This window comes from Ambystoma mexicanum, chromosome 9 (genome assembly GCF_040938575.1).
Source record: "Ambystoma mexicanum isolate Mex_15411 chromosome 9, UKY_AmexF1_1, whole genome shotgun sequence".
NCBI lineage: Eukaryota > Metazoa > Chordata > Amphibia > Caudata > Ambystomatidae > Ambystoma > Ambystoma mexicanum.
The window spans coordinates 609,348,485-609,356,296 of NC_090931.1; positions in this window are offsets into that span (position 1 = coordinate 609,348,485).

The following is a 7,812-nucleotide window of genomic DNA, read 5'->3' on the forward strand; positions in this document are numbered from 1 at the left end:
ACACTTTGCCACCAAAACTTGGGACATTCTGTCCCCCCTTTCTACACTCCCTCACAACCCATCCCCCAACACACACACCCTCCCCCCACCTTCTTGGCCTGTCACACCAAAAGAAGTTACCAGAGGTGTCCGCGTCATGAAGGTCTCTTCTAAACAGTTCTCCCCCTGCTCATCCAGGACCATCAAGGATAATATTGACTCTCTTGCCCCTGCCCTCTCTGATTTCTGCAATCACTCTTTTATCACTGGATCTTTCCCCTCAGCCTTTAATCACTCCCTTTTGCACCCACTCCTGAAAAAAACGTCCTCTGACCCTACCTGCTCTGCCAGCTGTTGCCCTATCTCCATCGCCCCCTTCCTGGGAAAGCTACTTGAGAAGCTGGTCTTGCCCCAACTTAACTCTCACACTGAACTTGTTGGTGGCCTCCATGACCATCAGTCTGGATTCCGAGCATCCAGAGGCACAGAAACTGCTCTTTTGAACACCAGTGAAGAACTGCTTGCATCTCTGGACTCCAACTCCCCAGCTATCCTTTTCTTTCTCGATCTCTCTTCTGCATTTGACACAGTTAACCATTCCATCCTCATAAAAAGGCTCTATGATACACTTGGTATTTCGGAATGGGCACTGGATTGGCTTTCCTCTTTCCTCACTAACCGCTCTTATCAAGTTATCCTGGCCCCTTCTCCTCTCCTACTTCCATCTCCACCTGTGGTGTCCCCCTGGGTTCTATACTCTCCCACTGGCTCTTTAACATCTACCTTGCTCTCCTTGCACTCCTCATCTCCTCTTTCTTCTCCAACTTCCAGTGTTATGGAGATGACACACAGCTCTTCTTCAAATATTTTGGTGCATGATCGTAGAAGCATTTATGCATTGTTGCCACTGAATACATTTAATAACAGTGTCTGTATTATTCAGGAGTATCATACTTTTTGACGTCTCAGTGACTGGGCATCTCAGAAGTGCTACTGTCATTTTTAAATGACAGTACCTTCAATTCGCAGATCTGAACTATATTTTATGGTATAAAGATTGAAAATGCAAGAAGTGCTGCTATACGTTCAATTTTACAACACCAGCACTTGCTTTGTAACACTTGGCAGTGAATCACAGCACTAAATGGGCATTGTGGCTAAATCCCCTACTTGTCCCGATGAGCAGTGGGCAGTGTGACACGGTTGCATTGCTGGGGCAGACTTCAAGTAAAAGTGCTTGCACTCAGCCAACTTTTTTAGTTTTTTTTTCAAATATAAGTTTTATTAGGTTTTCAACAAAACAAAGAAGCGGAGTTACATTTGCACATAGGACGTTTGCATGTGTGTGTACATTTTACATTCTTATCTTATTTTCCTGTTACTGTGAAGTTGAACCATTTAACATGACCCTTCAACTGATTAGTGTTCCCGCCCTCCGGCACCCTCCACCCACCCTATCCCGGAGCAGAATCTCAATAGGGAGAAACACAATTCGCATTACATCGGTGCATTTGAAGAGTAATGAAAGTAATGAGTATGCATTCTTTCCAAAGTCCATACAGTTTGAGAACCATGAGGTCAGTAGATTAGTGAGCAGGGGCCACCCTGGGGCACTTATCAGATCACGGAGAATTAACAAGGTGCTTAGAAGGGTCTACCCATGTTCCTGTGACTCAGTCACTGTAGAGGGTGCAGTCAGATATTCTCTTACAAAATCGCACCACGTCATTTCGTTCTGGCTGCTATTCCATGAAGGGCGGCAGTGATTTGTTCCATTGTGTATATATTGGTCGTCTCTGCAACCCACTCCTTCTGGCTAGGGAGTGCGGCTGCTTTCCATTTAGTGGCCAAACATGCTCTTGCAGCCAACAGGAGCGTGGCTGCTATGCCTCTTAGTTTATTCATCTCTCCCTCACACTGCTCAAGGCCAAAAAGAACCAGCACTGCAGTGGTTTCCCTGGGGATCCCATCAACCCTTTTAATCCAGCTAAGGACTTCATTCCAATATGTCCAGGCCCTGGGGCACTCCGACCACATGTGCCAGTAGTCTGCTCACTCTCCACATTGACGCCAACATAGTGGGCTTCCAGCCTGGTACATTTTAGACAGTCTATGGGGGTTGTATTGCCATCTATGGAGGAGCTTAATGGCGTGGAGTTTATATTGTGCGGCTATGGATACCTGTACCGCTCCCCCACATATGATATTCCAATCGCATGGGTCTATTTCTATGCCCAGGTCCCTTTCCCATTTGTGTTTGAGATTATCAGTCGAGCCCCTGCCCACATCTAGTAATGCTTTATACATGGATGATATTATGCCTTTTGACTCAGACATCGTGTCAAACAGCTTTTCAAAGGGGGTGAGCTCTCTTTGAATTTTGTCAGCCCATTCTTTCCTCCCGAGGGTACCCTTCAGTTGTAGGAAGAGGAATACTGGTAGTGGGTGGATCCCCAGTGCTTCCTCGAGTTCAGTTATCCTGATATATGTTCCGTTTCTCCATCGTTGCCCAACTCTTTCCAAGCCCGCATTGTACCATGATTGAAATCTAGGATGGTCGTGGATTTCCTCTCTTATGCCCGGGACCATATGTGACTCAGTGGGGATGGCCACGTAGTGACTCCTCTCATGGATATGCCCTCTCTCCAAATATCCCATATTGTACCTAATATCGGGTGGGTCCTTAATCTGCGTGTGAGTTTTCGTCTCGGAACCCATAACCATTCAGATATCATCACCGGGGTCAAGTTATGGTTATCTAAATGTACCCATTGTAGTTCCTTCTTTTCCCTCAGGTGGGGGGGGATTAGTATTCTCAATTGCACTGCGTTGTAGTACAGTCGCAGGTCGGAGAGACCTACGCCTCCTTTATCATAGGGAGAGTGAGGGTGCCATAAGCTATTCTTGGGTTTTTCCCTTCCATAGGAATTTAACAATTGCCCTTTTTACTTCCTTATAGAATGTGTCTGGGATTTTTATGGGGAGCATTTGGAATGGGTATAGGAATCTCGGGAGACAGACCATATTAAATCGCATTCAGTCTCCCCATCCAGGAGATCGTGAGTTTTTGCCATTTTGCTAGGTCGCTGTGGAAGCCTGCCAACAGTTGGGGAAAGCTTGCTTCATATAAATGGTCTAATTTTCGTGTAAGGTTTATACCTAAATATCAAACGACGTTGCTTTCCATCACCGGTTCCAGTGCGGAGAGAGCAGAAGCGTCCTCTGGGGAGGGTTCCTTCAGCGGGAATATCACTGATTTTGACTTGTTGATTTTGAAGCCTGAAAGGGCACCATATTCTTCGATCAGTAGTATGGCCCTTGGTATTGTCGCAAGGGTATTTTGAACATGTAGCAATATATCGTCTGCGTAGAGGGCTATTTTATATTCCTTACCGGCTGTCCAGAGGCCTTCTACTCTAGGATCTGTGCAAGAGGTCCTATTGACAGAGCGAATAGGATAGCAGATAGTGGGCAGCCCTGCCTCGTTCCCCTACTTAAGTCAAACCACCCTGACAATTCACAATTTACCATTATAGAGGCTTTCGGAGCTATCTATACTGCCTTGATTCCTCTGCGTAGGGTCGGACCTACTCCAATCTTGGTCAGGACTGCCTCCAGAAAGCTCCATTTTACTCTTTCAAATGCTTTCTCAGCATCTAAGGACACCAGCACTGGGTTATCTGCCATGTTCTGTAACTCATGAATGAGGTGTAGCGTTTTCCTCATCGTGTCCGCTCCCTGTCGTCCTAGTATGAATCCTACCTGGTCTTAGTGGATTATGGAGAGCATATGAGTTTCTAACCTGGTGGCAAGAATTCTGGTGTATATTTTCGCACCTATATTAAGAAGGGAAATAGGACGGTAGGAGCCGCAGTATTTGGGGTCTTTCCCTTCTTTTGGAATTACAGAGATTAGGGCCTGGGAAAAGGACTCCGGTGCAATTCCTGTTTGCAGAATATCATTGAATAGCTCAACCATTAAGGGAAGTAGGGGGGTTATGAAGGTTTTATAAAACCCTGCAGTGTAGCCATCGTTTCCTGGTGCTTTCCCTTGTGGGAGTCGTTTGATTGCTCTTTCAACTTCCTCTGCTGTGATTGGTGAGTCTATCCCTTCTGCTGTGACTTGGGGGACTCTCGGCATGTCTATTCCCTCAAGGTATTGGTCGATTTGTTCCTGGGCTTGTCCTATTTCTGATGTGTAGCGGCATTCATAGAATTTCGCAAATGCCTCAGAGATATCTCCCGTGTCTGATCTCTGTGTTCCATTCTCCACTTCAATAACCTTGACCCACCTTTCTGCCCGCTGTCCCCGTAGTCTGGCCACCAATAAGGCATCGGCCTTATCTCCCTTTTCATAATGTTTCTGTGTGAGGAATTGGAGTTTGTGAACCACTAGGCGTTCCTCTAAGCATTTCAATTTTTCCCTTTTGTGCATTGCCGCTGCAATTTTTATCAGCCCCATCCGTGTCATCATTCCACGCTATTCAATCTAGCTGTGTAATTTCATTCCTCAGCTTTTTCTCAACTTTCCGTTTTTTGGCCACCCTGTCTCCAATTAAAATGCCCCTCCATGTTGCCTTGCCCGCCTCCCATACAATTCTTTTGGAGGTGTCACCTGTGTCATTTATTTGAAGTATTCTTCAATTTCGTGGGTCATTTCAGTACGAAAAATTGGGTCTTTCCAAAGCGATTCGTTGCATCGCCATTTTGTATTTTTGGGAGGTAGGGTGTCCAAACTAATGCAGACCGTTACCAGGTCATGGTCGGACCATGAGATTGGGATTATGTCAGATGTGTTGGCGACCTCAAGAATGTCCTTCGTTAGATGTATGTAGTCCAACCTAGTGTATGTTAAGTGTGGGGCCGAGTAGAAAGTGAATCCTTTTTCCCCAGGGTGTAAGTGCCGCCAGGTATCGTGCAAGCCATAGATTCGGAGCATCTCTATCACTTCGGCACAGCCTACATCTGTTAGAGGGGCAGCGTCTGGGTTGCCTGCCTGTCTGTCTATAGTGGGATCAGCCCATATTTTGAAGTCCCCTCCTAGGATGGTATGTCCAGCTGCTTCCAGCATTATCTTCGGGACAGTGCGCTTCAAATAGCGGGTCTGACCAGTATTAGGAGAATATAGTGTGGCTAAGGTAAGAGTAATATTGTGGATTCTGCCCACCAATAATAAGGCCCTCCCTTCCTAATCGGTCCATGTCTTGAGGACCACCAGGTTTAACCCCTTCCTTACCAATATGCCTACGCCAGCCTTTCTCAAGGGGCCAGAGCTCCAGTATTCTTAGCCCATTCTGTTATGTAATACTTTTTGTTCCTCTCCCCGTATATATTTTGTTTCTTGTAAAAAGAGCACGTCTAGGCGCACTCTCCTAAACTCTCTGCACACCAAGGATCTTTTGTTTGGTGAGTTTAAGCCCTTCACATTCAGCGTGCTAATCCTGAGTAGCCCATGTGTGTTAAATGGGGGTGGTGCCGTCCTTGTGCTCTCGTTCGTTTTCGTCATTATGCGGGGATGTCACGCACCTGTAGACTTTTTGTTGCTCAGTATCTTTGCTCTCATTTGTAAGCCCTTCTGATTCTGCTTGTGTCCTTGCCCCATCCTCGCTCCTTCCCTCCCCTTTGGCATCTGATCTAGCTGGAACATCTCACCCAGCCAGACTCGGACCACCTGTGTGGAACGTGCAACCCACGGTCCAAACCTGACACAACTCTAATAACTGTGAGCCCCCTGACCCACCTCCCCTTCTCATGTGTTCCTTTCGGGAAGTCTTTCTATTTTCCGCCCATTGTTCATGTGAAGCCCTCCTTCCTGGCGAGCGCTCAACAGTTAGTATCATGGCTAGATTCAAGAGGTTGGACTTACCAATGTCGATGCTTGGCCTATCATTCATCTGGGATTCGGTACTGGTATCCGGTGGATTATTCCTCTGTGGTGCTCTGAATTTGAGCGTGCTTTGTGGAGGTGCTTCCCGAGACCTCTTCTATTCGAGGTTTACCACTCTTACTGGTCCATGCCTGGTTATGTGTTCATTCTTCTGTATTTCCTTGATCCCGGCATTTTCCTACGTCTGGGACCTTGTAGTTTCCATTTTCGGTTGTCGCTGGGTCTTTCATCTGGATACTGTTCATTGGGGGGGTTGTCCACCAAGTCTGCTATGCAATTCCGTATGCGTCTCTCTGTTTGGAGTCTAACCGTGCCTCCTTCATGTTCAAATGAGAGTGAGAAGGGGTATCCCCACCGATATCAAATTCCTTTTTCTTTAAGCCATTTGGTCAGTGGTATGCATTTCCTACGCATGGCTAGGGTGAGTGAAGACAGTCTTGGAAGATCATCACATTGGCCGTGCCATGAGCTATTTGGGGGCTGTTTTTGGCTTTATCGAGTATTGTCGCTCTGTCAGAGTAATTGTGGAATCTTACGAGTAGTGTCTTCGGACCACCTGTTGGTCCACCAGGTCTGTGTATACAGTCTATTTTGGGTTTGTCTACCTTATTATCTTCGAATAACACTTTGAGAATCACATGAAGGGATTTCTTCAAGTCTTGCTCTGTTTCCCCTTCCCTTGCTGGTATTCCAAAGATTCTTAGATTATTAAGTCTTTCACGGTTTTCCAAATCGTCGATTTTCAGGCGATATGCTTCCTCCCTTGTCTCGATATCCATCAGTCTCTAGTCTGTTTGGGATTCCAAGGTGTCTAGTGAGGTTTGGTTAGTTTCCACTCCCTCCAGCCTTTCTTCAAGCTTGTCTATTCTGCTAGTTATCCTGTCAATTTTGCCTCCAATGTCTGCTCTCATACTCTTCATTTCAGAAAGAAGGGCCGCTACGTCGCTCTTCGTTGCGGCAGCCTCTGTTCCCGATGTCGCCATGCTGGGTGCTCATTTCGGATCCAATTCAGAGTGAGGTGGGGTGTATTGATATTTAGCAAGCTACTGTTGCGTCCCATGCACTTTATGTTTCACACACCACTGCTGTGCGGTTAGAGTGCTTCTCCTCGTGGGGATTCCTTGGTGTATAATTATCCGGACAGTTCTCCTGTAGCAGCGATTCGTGTGTGGGGCCCGGGCACTTTCTTGTTCGTGCCTGGGGGCTCTTTTCTTCCATTCTTAGGTGGTCGGTATGTAAGCCCAAGTGAGGCACACGCCTGTTTTCCTGAGAGGGCCCAACCCCTTGTTACAGTCAGTTCCCCTGAGGAGCCTTGATAGTGCTTAGGATTGGAGTCGAAGGTCCATGGGTTGGGTGGATGCGTTGTGCCCCGTTCAGCAGGCCTATTGGAAAGAGATACCAGTCCGTTTGGAATGTTGAGGATTGTTCCTCTGCGGTGGGGAGTCAAGTTCAGCACATTGTCATAGAGCTGGCCGGAGGACTTCCACCTTATTCGAGTGGGTCTGTATACACCAATCCAGAGGAGGAGAGCGTGGATTCACAATGGAACTCAGTCCTCCTTGTGATTTGAGGAGGATAAGGGAGTTCTTTGCGTGGAATGGGTCAGCTGTAAATGTGGTGATCTTTGTTACTGATTATATCCACTGGTGTAGTGTTCCTCTTGCTTCCTCAGGTCGTCCCTGTTTCTATGTCCATAGGTATTCGTGCACTCCCTGACCGTGGTCGAGAGGGACCGTACTCGGGTGCGCTCCAGCAAGATTCCAGGAACAGGTCGTGTGCTGCCAGGTACTTAGATTGCAAGAGGTGTAGGTTCTTCTTGTTTCACACACCAGCGTCCGCCTTGACGTGATTTGTGGGTCCTTCTTCTGTCTCCCCTGTGGAGGCCGTTCCTCTCGTGCCGGCTAGCCCGCTGATGGGGGGTTTACGTGTATGGCGGTAAGGCCTAGC